Source organism: Berghia stephanieae, chromosome 6, assembly GCF_034508935.2.
Source record: "Berghia stephanieae isolate SIO BIC M18660-M18661 chromosome 6, UCSD_Bste_1.3, whole genome shotgun sequence".
NCBI classification, from domain to species: domain Eukaryota; kingdom Metazoa; phylum Mollusca; class Gastropoda; order Nudibranchia; family Aeolidiidae; genus Berghia; species Berghia stephanieae.
In genome coordinates, this window is record NC_088365.1 from 28,952,073 (window position 1) to 28,970,302 (window position 18,230).

General features: G+C 38.9%; 1 protein-coding gene across 5 annotated transcripts in view; it reads left to right on the forward strand.

Annotated features, from left to right (window-relative positions):
* The first annotated feature begins 10,855 nt into the window (after nt 1-10,855).
* The window catches only part of LOC144974795 (protein rolling stone-like), a 46,225-nt gene continuing 38,850 nt past the window's right edge, over nt 10,856-18,230 (forward strand). Inside the window, exons 1-2 of one of the 5 annotated variants that reach the window (XM_078918064.1) lie at nt 10,856-11,013; nt 16,866-16,984. The gene's annotated coding sequence lies outside the window, so the exon portion shown is untranslated. Of the gene's footprint in view, nt 11,538-16,804; nt 16,985-18,230 lie in introns of all 5 variants that reach the window. The other 4 variants (XM_078918065.1, XM_078918066.1, XM_078918068.1 and 1 more) reach the window with 4 other exon arrangements.

Consider the following 18,230-nt stretch of genomic DNA (forward strand, 5'->3'; position numbering starts at 1 on the left):
AATTTGTTTGAGAGTTTTTTTTAAAACCCAAGATGAGGGTCATTTTAATCGATTGATATTTGAAGGGCGAGTATTCTTGCCAAAATTTGAAATATCTATTTTATCAGAATGGGGCTGAGTAGTTAATGTTAAATCTTAAATTCTTTTTTTAAAAAAAAACAAAAAAAAAAACCACACCCACAAAAGAGTAAACTTTAAATAAAGGGAGTCTTAACAACTTAAAGAAACAAAAACAAAACAAAACCCCAAACAAACAAAATACAAAGAAACGAATTAAAAAACAAACAAACAAACAAACAGAAAGAAATACCAAAAAAAAACATACAAAAAGAATAAGACAAACCAAACAAACAAACAAACAATACCACCCCATTCCCACAAAACTAAACAAAAAGCAAAGAAAAAAACCCCCAAAGAATAAAAAAAAAAACAAAAACAAAAGAAAAACCCAATGCCAACCCCCCCATCCCCATTACCCCACAACATAGGGTGTCCATGTAGTAAAGTTGTCAAAACCTTTTTTTTTTTTTAAATGCCAGAAAGCCCGATTGTCCTTACAACTAAATTCGACTTTATATTATATCGTACATATTGACGTGTTCTTATTTATTGCACGTCTGATATCTCTCAAATCAACGCAAACTATATGTCCATTACAACAATATTAAAGCAAGCTCATAATTGCGTTCGGTTATCAGACCTGTAAATATGTGCACGTTGGTACATATATATATATTATAGGCACTGATATTTCTCATTTTAAAGATTGTGATATGACTTGTTGATATAAAAACCATACAAATATGTACTGTTACACCATTTTGTTAATAGTTCACAAATCTTGGTGGGGTCATTATTTGACCTCTCATTGTGGGTAGGAAATTCACGGTGTCTGTCTTATATTCCCCCTATAGATAGTATGCGCTTGGCTAAGAAGCTCATACCATTGCCATCCGGAAGTATAACGGACCAACACACAAAACTGTGTGTATCCATGAACGTGTATAGTCAGGTTAATACAGTTCAGCGAGCATTACTCATAAACGCGGATGGCAAAAAACAACAACAAAGACCTGAGTGACGTCATCTTCGAACTATCTATATTTCCTTTTCCAGATTGCTATTGTCATAGTCTCGTTATGAGATTACTTGATTTTGTCCTTGGCTGAGGGGGAAACTGACAAAAGTACAGTACAGTACTCGCTGGATTCCAGCATGCTCTCGGGATAAGCCAAAAAGCGTGCTAGAATCCGAGCTTGCTGAAATTCGATGCTAATGGGAGGTTGTGATCATAGACATTCGGTCACCCAGCTTCAACGTGCCGTGTGCAGAACGTGCTGGTAATTGGATTCAACAGTCTGACGTCACGTCGCCCACAAACGGCGGCCATCGTGGTTCTTAACAAAGAAAATTGGTTCTTTTTACTCTTCATGCTGGCTGAACTTTTCATATGTCTTGTGTTCAGAATGTGTAAAAGTCAAAACATGATTAGATTTATAATGTTTATTTTTTTTCCTCTGGCTACGCTTTTATGCTCGTCGGAGAAAGATTTCATAAGGGCGTCCGCCATTGTTCCGATAGTTTAGAGCCAGTTACGGGGGAAGTGACGTTACGACTGTTGAAGCGTATTCGGGGTGCTATAATCCAACGAGGTATGTATAAGTTTTCGGAGATGATATTGTTTTCCCCTTGTTAATCATATCTCTGTTTTGTAATTAGTTTTTGTTTTTTGTTTTGAATATATTTTCGTAAACCTTGGAGTATATTCCACTCTGTGGAATCTTGTGCTTCTGTCTGGATGAGACTTTTAGGTGATCTCAAACTAAATACTCTGATAGTGTGCTCTTGGAATCTAGGTACTATTTGAACTAGTCCCCTTTATTTTACCTTTTCTTGGGTGCATTTAATTATAAATCTATACTTTTTAAATATGTAACCCATAATTTCTTTCTTGTTACACGCTCTGATATGACCTAAAAGTGTCTCAAACAAGCGCCGTATAACTATTAAAAACAACAAAACAAATATTCTCATTATGTAATTATCATGAACTCATTTATACTTAAGTCGAGTGGGGCACTGTGTGCAAAGCGCCTTACTCGCTGACAAAAACGACTAGAAGGAGGGTAAGGGGGGGGGGGGGGGGGGGGGGGGGGGGGCGGGGGGGGGGGCGTTTTTGTGCGGTCTTTGTGAATTTTTTTTGGTCATGGACCGCACTCAGTACGAGTAACTGATTCAGTACGTGGCACCTTGCCGCTCAGTCCAAAAATAACCCCAAAGTAAAATAATACAAAACAAAACAAAGTATCGTTATCAATCGAATGATTTTCGTTATTTTATACTCGTTAACCCCAGAACTGAACTCATTTGGTAAATGGAATGATTATTCGTATTTCGTTTAAAACGATAATCATCATTTTACACTCTCTCCCTGATTTATTCATAATCCACGCCAACAAAGCTTTAATAACAATGAAGCTTAGGGAAACATGAAACCACCCCCAGTGCAAACACATAATTCTCATCCCGTTTTGCTACGGGCTCGTGAGCATAACGTTTCATTCATGCTTTTTCCTTTATTTTTTTTTTTTTTAAATCAATGTTATTTACTACGAATATCATTAGTAGGATATTTATATATATTATGTTTGAATATTTACCGATCACTCCTTATTCTTACCCTTAGTGTTCAGCTATAATTTCAAATTTTGTAATCTATGTGCTTGTGTGTGTGGTTAATATAAAAGTGTGTGTGTGTGAGTGGGGTGGTGGGGGAGGGGGGCTAAAGCTGCTGCTGTGCTTCTTCTTCTTCTTCTTCTTCTTCTTCTTCTTCTTCTTCTTCTTCTTCTTCTTCTTCTTCTTCTTCGTCTTCTTCTTCTTCTTCTTCTTCTTCTTCTTCTTCTTCTTCTTCTTCTTCTTCTTCTTCCCCCTCCTCCACCACCATCCTACCAACACCACCTCCTCCTCCCGCTCCAATGTTAAATGAAATAATACCTCGTCAGGGGGAGGAGGAGGAGGAGGAGAAGAAGAAGAAGAAGAAGAAAAAGAAGAAGAAGAAGAAGAAGAAGAAGAAGAAGAAGAAGAAGAAGAAGAAGAAGAAGAAGAAGAAGAAGAGAGAAGAAGAAGAAGAAGAGGAAGAACGAGAAGAAGAGGAAGAGAGGGAGAGAAGAGGAGAGAGAGGAAGAAGAAAGAAGAAGAAGAAGAAGAAGAAGAAGAAGAAGAAGAAGAAGAAGAAGAAGAAGAAGAAGAAGAAGAAGAAGAAGAAGAAGAAGAAGAAGAAGAAGAAGAAACAAATAAACAAAAAAACAAAAAAAAAAAAAAAAAAAAGGAAACAAAAACGAATACAAAAATCTGTTCATCTTGTTTAGACAATCACAGATTAAACAAAACCCCATTCTCCCAGCACGATTGGTATTTACTGACTCAACCATACAGATCGTATTTTTTTACATAACAAAAAATCTATACTACTACTACCCATGACTACAAACAATGTTCAGGCTTTTTCTTCATCTTAGTTCATGATACGTCGGTTTTGTTTTTTTTTCGCTTTGGAGTAACGAGGTCTTATTTCAACGAACATAATAATCTTGATTATTGTCATTATCATATCGGAGGAATAATTATTCGGATTTTTCTTTATAATCAGTATTGACTAGTGCGGGGCGGTCCTTGGCAAGCTTAAGGACCACGGTCCTACGGTCCTTGGGAAATGAAGACCGCAAGGACCGGTCTCTAGACCGGTCCGTTCATTCTTGAACCGTTAAAGACCGCTACACGATGAAAACCGTGGCCTACAGGAGTAAAACACACGGAGTAGTCACACTAATTTCAAATTGTAACCTAATTAGAGAAGAGGGGTGATGCCTTCTTTATTTGCTCATCGTACTTCATTGTTACTTCGATAATTTAATAAAATTTGAAATTTATCCCCATTAACGGAGATAATGGCATCGCCCAAGGCGTTGATCGAGTTGTTCGTGGCGTTGATACACACACGCAACTCCTACCCCCCCCCCCCTCCCCCCCCCCCCCACACACACACATTAGAGGGCAGCGAGCATTGAAGAGTAAGAGAGAGACGTGAAGTTATAATAAGAGGGGGTGGATGAGGTGATAAGAGGGTCGATGGTGACTTTTCGCCAGATCTAACAAACTCAGCTACCCATTCATTGCTGAGTAGACAGGGATTCAGAAAAAAATCGACTGCACCCGGGATCGATCTCTGGCCCTTTGCGTATAAAGAGAGTGCTCTATCAACTGAGCTATCGGGGTCCCCAAATATTCTATTGGACCTTTTAAAAATACAGACGTTATAACTGTTTTTTTTTTGGACGGAAGAAACTAATGAAACTCATATTACTTGATTAGTTAAAACACCAAACGAAATTTTAATATTATTGTATTATTTTAAATGACAACAATGCGATAGAAAGGAGTGGCGACAAGAGATGGACAAAAGAAAACAAAAAATCAGACTTGCAACTTGCTAGGTTCGACACACACACACACACACACACACACACACACACACACACACACACATCTTTAGTAGTCACATACATTTCAAACAATAACCCATTAGAGAAGAGGGGTCATGCCTTCATCATAGATCATTGTCATTGCGATCATTATGGTGTAGTAAATTTTGAAATTTACCCCGTATAATGGAATCGTCCAAGGCGTGCGCCTCCTGTTCCCCCATCTCACACACGAAAGGGCGGTTTGCGGAGTGAAGGGAGGTGGTCGTCTGCCTCTATGGTCGTCTGTGTCGTTTAGTGTATGGCAAAGGGGGGTGGGTGCGATTAATTAAGTGGGATGGGTGGTGATTGGTGGAAGATAGGCAAAGGACCGAGGCAACGAATCGCTGGGGAAGTAGTATGGCGCCAGACCGTTGAAAGGTGATAAGAAGTGAGGACCGCCGGCGGTCTTCCTCTTTGGGACTGGACCACGGTTCACAGCTAAAAGACCGTGGGACCGGTCCTCGGTCCGGTCCTCAGCGCGGCACTAGTATTGACCGACCAAAATTATGCTGTATTTAATGCTGGCTCTATCCACTTTTTTCATTATCTATCCCCACATTTAATTTTCTTGTTTGGTTTAATCTGACTCCGGATTAGTCAACCTGCCATCATTGTCTTTGTGCGTGAGGGGTTATTCAGTGTGATTGAGTAATAAATGCATGAAGCGCAGCGTAGTGGGAATAATGCGATAAACAAGCTTGGGGTTTCCCGATCCTGTAAGGTGAACTAGGTGCAGTCAGTAGCGGAAATGCGTAACGCCATGATATCGGTTGCTGGTGTTGCGATATGGAAATAGGTGTGGGGTTGACATTGAAAACAATTAATTATGATATATACAATGTTCATTTCCGCTTGGTGTCGGCTTACATTGCTTCTGGGATAAAGAACACTGTAGCCATAACAACTATGAAACTATAATATGATGACGATGATGATGATGATGGTGGTGGTGACGATGATTATAATGATGATCATGATGGTGTCGACTACTTCTACTGATACTACTACTACTACTACTACTACTACTACTACTACTACTACTACTACTACTACTACTACTACTACTACTACTACTACTATTTCTTCCTCTCCTTCTTCCACCTTTCACTTAAATACTCTTGCCTTGTTCTTTCTCTCTCTCTCTCTCTCTCTCTCTCTCTCTCTCTCTCTCTCTCTCTCTCTCTCTCTATCTATCTATCTTTATCTCACTCTTTCTCGCTCTCTCTGCTCACTTTCTTCCCAGCTCCTTTTCACTATCTTCCATTAATCACTATCATCTGATCATTGAGGCATAACTAATTAGACCTTTATCTCGACATGTATGGTATCAGGTCTGTGATCTAGCGGTCATGTCCTGCATTTCACATACACACGCACTCACACACGCGAGACACACATACACACACACAGACACACACACAGACACACACACACACACACACACACACACACAGAGCAATTGAAAAGAAACAAACAAAAAAAAAAAAAGAGCAAACCAAACAAAACAAATAAAGAGAATGAAAATTAAAAAAAGAACATAAAACATTTAATTGTTTATTGTTTAAAAGACAACAACAAACAAACCCAATCCCCCCACCCCCACCCTCCCCTTTCCATGATAACCTTACCCGGATACATTTAACCGTTTCACTCTCGGTGAATGACCTCAGACAGTCTCCGAGCAAAAGTGCATTATTTCTTGCTACTCCTTGTATTTGTATCTTACAAATGAATCCAAATTCTAAATTCATAAGAGTTTATCTATCTACACATTATTGTAACACAATATTATACCAATTTCTCACAATAGTTACACAAATAGTGTATTCTCTCTGCAGAGAATGTTTTTATAATTAAGACCAGCGAACGTGAAAAGGACCGACTGAAAGCTAGGTACGAATGAAACTACACTGAACATAAAGTATCTATCTTATTTCTTTACTTATTCTTCCGTGTACTTGTTGTCTTTCACACCTTCACTCCATCCTGATCAGTGGCGCGTGGCGAATGACAACATACCAGTCATTGCATGATAGCACCGGTAGGCACGGCTACGGCGTGGCATAACAACGGCATGTATACCCTGGGTACGGTATACCTTGTGTATATTTGATGGGAGCAGCAGTGGGAAGGAGTTCGTGGAGCGGAGCCTTACTTTATGGAGCAGGGTTATCTGATTTTACGCTGGCCTGGAGTGCCTCGCGATGGGGTTTTTTACAACTAGGTTGAACTACAATAATAAAGGATCCGAACATAATCACATTATAAATCACATTCTTTTTTTCTTTTTTAGTTTTTCTCTCCCTCTTAATCTATATAATCGATACGATTCAATGAAATAAAAACAAAACAAAACAACAACAATATATATATATATATATATATATATATATATATATATTATATATATATAAAAATAAAATAAAAAACAAACAAAACAAACAAACAAACAAAGAAAAAAAAAAAGAAGGAAAAGGTCAAATTGCTAAAATAAAGTACCTACGCGATGACTGTCGGCACCGAAAAGGAAGAGTCCTTCCGAAACAGTAAGGTCTACGGTCCTTGGAAATAGGCTTTCAATACTGTTAAACAGACAACACGAATTTACTCGCTTCCTCTTCAATAGATAGTTCGAAGATGACATCACTCAGGTCTTTGTTATTGTTTTTTGCCATCCGCGTTTATGAGTAATGCTCACTGAACTGTATTAACCTGACTATAAACGTTCATGGATACACACAGTTTTGTGTGTTGGTCCGTTATACTTCCGGATGGCAATGTTATGAGCTTCTTAGCCAAGCGCATACTATCTATAGGACCATATATTATCGCAAAAGTGCTTTTCGCCAGTCCCAACAATATCAGCTACCCAATCAATTGTGACCCACCGTCTGAAAACGGTATTATGTCGGGTTGTAGGGTACTAGGCGTTGGAAATTGAATTTATTGCCACAAATACGAAACTTCGGGTATATTTATATTCTTTATTTTGGAGAATAAATACAATCTCTTACGTTGCAAAAGACGCGAAATTCGTTTCAACAAGATATGAAGTGAGTAGAAAAGTGCCAGAAGACAATAGAGAATAAAAATTTTTTTCCCGGCGGTGGTGGGGTTTGAACCTGCGACCTTATTGGTACGACAACTCCGCCTGGCAGGTGAGAGCGTGGCTCTACCGTGTGAGCTATCCACGAACACAAAAATATTCGTTTCAAACCCAAAGTCATTTCTATTTGGCTATTAAGCTTAACTGCTGGTCAAAATTACTTCGCGATGGTGGCGAACGAATCGGCGATCTCAAGAAGTGGGTGAGAGAGGGATCTAGAAATGACTTTGGGTTTGAAACGAATATTTTTGTGTTCGTGGATAGCTCACACGGTAGAGCCACGCTCTCACCTGCCAGGCGGAGTTGTCGTACCAATAAGGTCGCAGGTTCAAACCCCACCACCGCCGCGAAAAATTTTTTTATTCTCTATTGTCTTCTGGCACTTTTCTACTCACTTCATATCTTATTGTTACCAACATAAGTGCCTGCTCCACTCACTTTTCTGAATTAAAAATTCACCCCATACACCGGAGCATACTCAATGTCTCAATCGTTTCTATGTTATATGTTTGTGATGAGAATATTGGCTATTAAGCTTAACTGCTGGTCAAAATTACTTCGCGATGGTGGCGAACGAATCGGCGATCTCAAGAAGTGGGTGAGAGAGGGATCTAGAAATGACTTTGGGTTTGAAACGAATATTTTTGTGTTCGTGGATAGCTCACACGGTAGAGCCACGCTCTCACCTGCCAGGCGGAGTTGTCGTACCAATAAGGTCGCAGGTTCAAACCCCACCACCGCCGCGAAAAAATTTTTTATTCTCTATTGTCTTCTGGCACTTTTCTACTCACTTCATATCTTGTTGTTACCAACATAAGTGCCTGCTCCACTCACTTTTCTGAATTAAAAATTCACCCCATACACCGGAGCATACTCAATGTCTCAATCGTTTCTATGTTATATGTTTGTGATGAGAATATTGGCTATTAAGCTTAACTGCTGGTCAAAATTACTTCGCGATGGTGGCGAACGAATCGGCGATCTCAAGAAGTGGGTGAGAGAGGGACCTAGAAATGACTTTGGGTTTGAAACGAATATTTTTGTGTTCGTGGATAGCTCACACGGTAGAGCCACGCTCTCACCTGCCAGGCGGAGTTGTCGTACCAATAAGGTCGCAGGTTCAAACCCCACCACCGCCGCGAAAAAATTTTTTATTCTCTATTGTCTTCTGGCACTTTTCTACTCACGTCATATCTTGTTGTTACCAACATAAGTGCCTGCTCCACTCACTTTTCTGAATTAAAAATTCACCCCATACACCGGAGCATACTCAATGTCTCAATCGTTTCTATGTTATATGTTTGTGATGAGAATATTGGCTATTAAGCTTAACTGCTGGTCAAAATTACTTCGCGATGGTGGCGAACGAATCGGCGATCTCAAGAAGTGGGTGAGAGAGGGATCTAGAAATGACTTTGGGTTTGAAACGAATATTTTTGTGTTCGTGGATAGCTCACACGGTAGAGCCACGCTCTCACCTGCCAGGCGGAGTTGTCGTACCAATAAGGTCGCAGGTTCAAACCCCACCACCGCCGCGAAAAATTTTTTTATTCTCTATTGTCTTCTGGCACTTTTCTACTCACTTCATATCTTGTTGTTACCAACATAAGTGCCTGCTCCACTCACTTTTCTGAATTAAAAATTCACCCCATACACCGGAGCATACTCAATGTCTCAATCGTTTCTATGTTATATGTTTGTGATGAGAATATTGGCTATTAAGCTTAACTGCTGGTCAAAATTACTTCGCGATGGTGGCGAACGAATCGGCGATCTCAAGAAGTGGGTGAGAGAGGGATCTAGAAATGACTTTGGGTTTGAAACGAATATTTTTGTGTTCGTGGATAGCTCACACGGTAGAGCCACGCTCTCACCTGCCAGGCGGAGTTGTCGTACCAATAAGGTCGCAGGTTCAAACCCCACCACCGCCGCGAAAATTTTTTTTTTATTCTCTATTGTCTTCTGGCACTTTTCTACTCACTTCATATCTTGTTGTTACCAACATAAGTGCCTGCTCCACTCACTTTTCTGAATTAAAAATTCACCCCATAAACCGGAGCATACTCAATGTCTCAATCGTTTCTATGTTATATGTTTGTGATGAGAATATTGGCTATTAAGCTTAACTGCTGGTCAAAATTACTTCGCGATGGTGGCAAACGAATCGGCGATCTCAAGAAGTGGGTGAGAGAGGGATCTAGAAATGACTTTGGGTTTGAAACGAATATTTTTGTGTTCGTGGATAGCTCACACGGTAGAGCCACGCTCTCACCTGCCAGGCGGAGTTGTCGTACCAATAAGGTCGCAGGTTCAAACCCCACCACCGCCGCGAAAAATTTTTTTATTCTCTATTGTCTTCTGGCACTTTTCTACTCACTTCATATCTTGTTGTTACAAACATAAGTGCCTGCTCCACTCACTTTTCTGAATTAAAAATTCACCCCATACACCGGAGCATACTCAATGTCTCAATCGTTTCTATGTTATATGTTTGTGATGAGAATATTGGCTATTAAGCTTAACTGCTGGTCAAAATTACTTCGCGATGGTGGCGAACGAATCGGCGATCTCAAGAAGTGGGTGAGAGAGGGATCTAGAAATGACTTTGGGTTTGAAACGAATATTTTTGTGTTCGTGGATAGCTCACACGGTAGAGCCACGCTCTCACCTGCCAGGCGGAGTAGTCGTACCAATAAGGTCGCAGGTTCAAACCCCACCACCGCCGCGAAAAAAATTTTTATTCTCTATTGTCTTCTGGCACTTTTCTACTCACTTCATATCTTGTTGTTACCAACATAAGTGCCTGCTCCACTCACTTTTCTGAATTAGAAATTCGTTTCATAACATTTGAATTAAAAATCCACTTTTACTGATCTTATTCATCCAGACATAATACCATTTTGAGACGATGGGTCACAATTTTGAATGGACAGAAACCAGGGATCAGTTAAGTATCCAAATCAACTCCAACTCGACACAAAATTGAAACCCGAGGCCTTTTGCTTGTGAATAAAATGGTTTGTGATCCTCAAGTAACCTGCAATAACACCTGACCTGACTACATATTCATTCTTACCTGATCAAATAAACATAGTTGGGGAGAAAAAAAATACTCGGAGAGTCAGATTCTTTACTCCCACTTGAATGGCACCACGCACCGCGAACCGCGCACCACGCACCGCAGCTCATTGGACACATACACAACAAAAGGGATTTCCCGATAATTTCCTTTTCAATGGGAGTGGTGGTAGTGTGGTTGACTGATTCGCCGAGGCCGTGTTTGTTCGTCCGCGGAGGAAAATACATTCGTACTTCATACATACCAGAGAGGATCATATTATTTATTGACTTGAGCTGGGAATTCAAACGACAACACCCCAAGCTGTAAGCTTATGGTGGCCTGTTCTTTTCATAGACTTATATTATTATTTTAACCAGTTAACTGCCTGCCTATCTCTGGAAAGACAGGTATTTAAAAATTTGGCCAGAAAACTATATCGATCAATTTGAATGACCCTCATCTTGGAAAAACTCCCAAACCTGGGACTTCGCTGAAGTCACAGGTTTGAGAGTTTTTTTTGCGAGATGAGGGTAACTTAAATCGATCTATATTTGAAGGACGAGTTTTCTGACCAAATTTTTAAATACACGTTTTTGCAGAGTGTGGCAGTTCACTGGTTAAAATAAAACTTGTGAAAAAGATTATCAGTTGCTTTTCTCGGCTATCGTTTGTGGTGCGTTTTCTCTATTTACTATGATGAAAGCGAATGACCTTTAACCTTTACTTGATTGAGTGATTGTATCATTTGTTTCGAATTATAATTTCAAGGACCGTCACGTAATTTGCGAGATTGGTGTATTATATCAGTGTTATGGCTTGCTACTTTTATTCAAAATTCTGTGATTTTGTAAGTTCTGTTTTTCACGGATAAATTTCATCGCATCGATGGAAATATTAATATAGACAATATGTGTTTAAGTAAAATACTCACCAGTTCTGTTTGCTTCATTAATCATACCAACACATAAAACTATGTGTAACGTCGAACGTTTATAGTCTGCTTAACGTTCCCATACGAAGCCTCTCCATTTTCACTCTTTCATTAGTTGTCTACTTAATACAGTTAAGTGATAATCACTCACAAACATGGACGGCAAAAAACAATAACAAAGACCTGAGTGACGTCATCTTCGTTCTATCTATAGATAAAGCGAAATTAACGCGTGTCATTCCTCGTCCTACGTGTCAAGCGTTGCTAGTTGTTACTGGCTTGGGACCCTCTCCAAAGCACATTGAACACGTTTAGTGGATACTGTGCTAAATAATATAATAAATGCTCAGGTTTAAATGCTCAATCTGCCGCCCCAACCCCAGATCCTGAGCATCACTCAGAATTTTAACACAGATAGTTTTCTTTAAAATTAAAACGCATACAATGTAATTCCATCCACGCTGTGTCAACACATTGTAGTCCTTTCATAGCCTTTAGGCGTAGCCATCGTTATGTAATAGCCTGACACTGAAATCCGAAAGGACTGGCAGTTTGACGTCATTATTTGGTTTTTGCACTGCTTAGTGAGTTGTCGTTAGTAGTGCTCATGGAAACAAGTCATTTCATTGGTTGAACTATTGAATACAACTCACGATTTGTTTTTTTTTTTTTTTTTTGTGGCAAAAGACTGGCATTTTGACGTCATTTTTTGGTCAGTGTCAGGTAGTGCCGCGCTGAGGACCAGTTCTGTTTGCTTCATTAATCATACCAACACATAAAACTATGTGTAACGTTGAACGTTTATAGTCTGCTTAATGTTCCCATACGAAGCCTCTCCATTTTCACTCTTTCATTAGTTGTCTACATAATACAGTTAAGTGATAATCACTCACAAACATGGACGGCAAAAAACAATAACAAAGACCTGAGTGACGTCATCTTCGTTCTATCTATAGATAGAATGCACTTGGCCAAGGAGTTCACAACATTGCCATCGGAAGTATAACGGACCAACACACAATCTCTGTGTAACCATGAACGTTTATAGTCTGGTCAATACAGTTTAGTGAGAACAACTCACAAACGCGGATGGCAAAAACAATAACAAAGGCCCGAGTGACGTCATCTTCGTTCTATCTATAGATAAAGCGAAGTTAACGCGTGTCATTCCTCGTCCTACGTGTCAAGCGTTGCTAGTTGTTACTGGCTTGGGACCCTCTCAAAAGCACATTGAACACGTTTAGTGGATACTGTGCTAAATAATATAATAAATGCTCAGGTTTAAATGCTCAATCTGCCGCCCCAACCCCAGATCCTGAGCATCACTCAGAATTTTAACACAGATAGTTTTCTTTAAAATTAAAACGCATACAATGTAATTCCATCCACGCTGTGTCAACACATTGTAGTCCTTTCATAGCCTTTAGGCGTAGCCATCGTTATGTAATAGCCTGACACTGAAATCCAAAAGGACTGGCAGTTTGACGTCATTATTTGGTTTTTGCACTGCTAAGTGAGTTGTCGTTAGTAGTGCTCATGGAAACAAGTCATTTCGTTGGTTGAACTATTGAATACAACTCACGATTTGTTTTCTTTTGTGGCAAAAGACTGGCATTTTGACGTCATTTTTTGGTCAGTGTCAGGCCATAACTTTACGAAGGCCACGCTTTAGGCCAGATCTGCCTACCTGGAATTGGAAAAAATCGTAGTTTTCAGGGATTATAACATAATAGAAATTATAACTACCACTACCATTAAAAATGACCAATTTGTGTTTACATACATTAAACTAATGCTTTAAACTCCTTTATATACTATCTGGCTCTGGCAACAAAACTTCGCTTTAAAGAAGTTCATTGAATTACGTTCTTTATAATTATATAAGTGTCAACCAGGACCCAAAAATTCGTATTTCTACGAAATTTTCGTAGTAGTAGGCAGGTCTGCTTTAGGCCCATAGAGCCGGAGATTATCCCATCCCGGCTACTATTATAGCGTGAAACGGACGATAGCAATTGCTTGATACCCTTTGGATAGAACACTAGTCTATCGCAAAGTACTTTCTGACAGATCTATCAGACCCAGCTACCGAATCACTGCTGGGTGGACAGAGGGAGGGGGGGGGGGGTGGGCTCAGAAAAAATCTCGACTGCACCCAGGATCGAGCCGTAGCCATCGTTAAACACTAGAACCCTCTGGCAGTTTGACGTCATTTTTTAGGTTTGTGTAGCGTCTAGTGAGTTGCCGTTCGTAGAGCTCAAGGAAACAAGTTATTTCATTGGTTGAACTATGAATACAACTCACGATTTGTTTTCTTTTGTGGAAAATGACTGGCATTTTTACGTCATTTTTTGGTCAGTGTCAGGCTATAACTTTTCTATAGATAGTATGCGGATGACGTCACTCAGGCCTTTGTTATTGTTTTTGCCATCCGCGTTTGTGAGTTGTTCTCACTAAACTGTATTAACCAGACTATAAAAGTTCATGGTTACACAGAGTTTGTGTGTTGGTCCATTATAATTCCGGATGGCAATGTTGTGAACTCCTTGGCCAAGCGCATTCTATCTATAGCTACGATCGAGCTCGGTTCCCTTTGCGTGTGTAGCAAGTGCTCTAACAACTGAGCTATAGATAGTTCGAAGTTGACGTCACTCAGGTCTTTGTTATTGTTTTTTGCCATCCGCGTTTATGAGTAATTCTCATTAAACTGTATTGACCTGACTATAAACGATCATGGTTACATACAGTTTTGTGTGTTGCTTCGTTATACTTCCGGATGGCAATGTTGTGAGCTTTTAAGCCAAGCGCACAGCATCTATATCGGGATCCATAATCAACACATTGCGATATTATGTAATATTATGTGTACTCAAAAGGAGCATACATTTCTTTTTTTTATAGATAGTTCGAAGATGACGTCACTCAGGCCTTTGTTATTGTTTTTGCCATCCGCGTTTGTGAGTTGTTCTCACTAAACTGTATTAACCAGACTATAAAAGTTAATGGTTACACAGAGTTTGTGTGTTGGTCCGTTATACTTCCGGATGGCAATGTTGTGAACTCCTTGGCCAAGCGCATTCTATCTATAGCCCAAGGCGGGTTCCCATAACTAGGTCACAATTTACGGTGGCGACCTCCAACAGTGAAAGATGTATTCTATGATCAAATCAATTGGATCAATAAACATGCGTGGGATTACCTCGAGTACTAGATACTAACTGGCGACGTACTTTTAGCATTCTTTTGGTTCTTGTGACCCTGAATTATAGATTTATTTTTGGCGTTTAAAGTAATTGAATAAATAAAATACATAGTCTGTTTAATCTAGATCGAACGAAGTTGACGTCACTCGGGTCTTTGTATTGTTTTTTTTTTTTTTTTGCCATCCCTGCTTATGAGAAATTCTTACCGAACTGTATTAACCATACCATAAAAGTTCAAGGTTACACATAGTATTGTGCGTTGGTCCGTTAATATTTCCGGATGGCAATGTTGTGAGTTTCGTAGTCAAGTGCACAGCATATATATCGGACTATAAACGTTTAAGGTTACACGTAGATTTGTGTGTCGGTACGTTATATCCGGCTGGTGGATGTTGTATTTTACCTAAACGTATAACATCAATACTTCAGTCATTCATTCCCCCCCCCCCCCCCCCCCCCCCACCTGAATAGACAAGGGAACCAAATTTCCATTTCATACAGTACAAATCGCCTTGTAGGCTCCCATGTTTTACTAGCGCTCTTATAAATTCCGTCATCACATGAAGCCAGATACACATTCTCGCCCGGGTCGTATGGGCTAATGCGTGAAAGTGCCTTACACAAGGATACAACGTCGTACGAAAGTTTGGTAGCTCATCTCGTCACTGATCACGCCCCCTAATATCTCTTTGTTTTTTTTTTTTCTTACAAGACGGGACACTCTACCGACAAGAAACGGAGGTCACGGTTGCTTCAGGTGTTTATAATTTACTAAAGGTATCTACACATACCTGTCATCATTCTAAAACACAACACATCTTCAAGGCAAGCCTGTCAGCCGAAAGTACGGCTTTCCAGATTCGTACATTGTTAACTTTTTGTCATGGGCTATGTGTAACCATTATCTTTTATAATCTGGTTAATACAGTTTAGTGAGAATTACTCATAAACGCGGATGGCAAAAAACAAGAATAACGTCATCTTCGTTCTATCTATAAACGTTTAAGTTTACACATAGTTTTGTGTGTTGGTACGTTTTATCGGACTGGCGGTTGTTGTGAGTGTTTTACATAAACGCATAGAATCAATAGTTACTGTTGTACAACGTTATTTATAGATAGTTACGTTTGGCTAAGAAGCTCATAACATTGCCATCCGGAAGTATAACGGACTAACACATAAAATTCTGTGTATCCATGAACGTTTATAGTCGGGTTAATACAGTTCAGTGAGAATTACTCATAAACGCGGATGGCAAAAAACAATAACAACGACCTAAGTGACGTTATCTTCGAACTATCTATACATTGTAATTCCACGCACTGCTGTGTTAAAACGTTGTGATAAATGCTCACAAAATAGTTGGATAGCCAACTGATTCAGACGATTACTCAGACTATAAACTGTAATAAATAGAAATAGATAAGCGGCTGTATCTTTCTTCTGTTTTTATCAGTTGTTATCAAATTATAATCTTATACATTTATTACAGGGCCTTATATTTGTCACGTTGTATGTTCTTACTTTTTTTGTGATCAAAGTATCCTGCAAGTATTTGAATACTTATTTCAATTTTATATTAAAAACCCTGGGAGTTTTACCACAATATCCTAGCAGTGAAGGGCAAATGTCCCATTGGAAGAAAATACAAAAAAGAACCCCCCCCCCCCCCCCACTCCCGAAACCCCATCCTCCATCCTTTATATTGATATAAATAATATAATAATATTAAAAAACAAACAAAACAAAAAAACCTTGAATAACAAAATCGAAGTCAGTGCTAGGAACTTGCGGAAAAAAAGCCAAAACCCCAGCACAAAATTTACGTTATTTGTCATCAAGCCTTGTGAAGGAATTAGACATTGTGAAAAATGTAAAGATGCCCCTTATGTGTAAATTTATCTTTTAAATGTGATATTGGTGATAATATTGGTTATTGATTTAATTTTATTCGTTGATTTCTTTAATGATTTGTGACAGGAATATCATTTTAAAAAAAATATTATCTCAATCATTATTCTGGTTTCTTTACTTATTGTAGTTTATAGTGTCAAGGATTTACTAAACATTGTGAACACCTGGATATTCATTTCTTGATTAGCGTAAACAAAGGACTTTTATCAACCTACTTTACAGTAGCGTAAAGACATTTTATTGAAGGTAAGTCGTGTGCTGAGATTTATAGCTACATTTAAATCTAATAATTGTCAAGTGCCATTTGTCTTATCTCGTAACTCATTTAAATAAAATTCTATTGCATTTATAAATAATATTTTGATTTTAAGGTTTAGTGACTATTTAGTGTTTTTATGTGGTAGAAGAGATAACATCGACGTGTCCTGAACTGCAGGTATGATAATCCAATTTGTTTTGGGCTCATTGTTGTAATGGAACTTTAAATTATTTTTTTTTTAGATTGAGCTTTATATAGCGCATATCCACTAAATGTGCTCAAAGCGCTTTACAAGCGTCAACAACAACATTTAACATGTAGGACGGGACATGACGCCTGTTAGGCGATATTACAATTTTTCGGACAAAGACAACGATGTTAACGGCTATGTACTCATTTTACACCTGAGTACGGTGAGAGAATGTGAGTAAAGAGCCTTTTCCAAGGACTCAACTATGCGCCGAGAGCGAGGCTCGAACCCAGGACCTTCCGATCCGAAAGCGACCACATAGCCGCACAACTACTCTCAAACCGACGCATAATATTATTGTCCATTACAACAATGTTAAATCAGGCCCATAATTGGGCTCGGTTATCAGACCTGTATATATGTGCACGTCGGATAAAATGACTGTATTTTTTTTTTTTTTTTTTGGTAAGACAAATGCATAATCATGCCATGATATCTGTGTCGTGCCGTGGTATGTTCTTATACACCACAATAATTGATGAGTGTTGTATCCAAAGGATAACACGTTTACCCATTTCACTCTTTAAAATAAGTGGGTCAGTTCCGGCTCCTCGCGATAAGTGCCCAAGAAGACCATTCAAAAATATTTCCAATTCAAAATTTCCTTTTCAAAGTTAATAAATACAATTTCATAAAACTGTGTTGGAAGCAAATTAACAACAACAACAAAAAAAGTAATAAAAAAAACAACCCCCCCCCCCCCATCAAACAAAACAAAAACAAAAAGCAAAACAAAACAAACAAAAAAAACCAACATAAAACAAACAAAAACAAAACAAAACAAAACACCCCCTCCTCCAAACAAACGAAACAAAGAAAATCAATAACAAAAACAACAACAACAACAACAATATGAAACAAAACAAAATAAAACAAGCAAAGCCCCCTCCTCTAAAAAAAAAAACCTCCCTTCCCAACAACCCCCAAAACAAAACAATTTAGGCAAGAAAACAAAACAAACAATAAACCAACAACGCAAACTT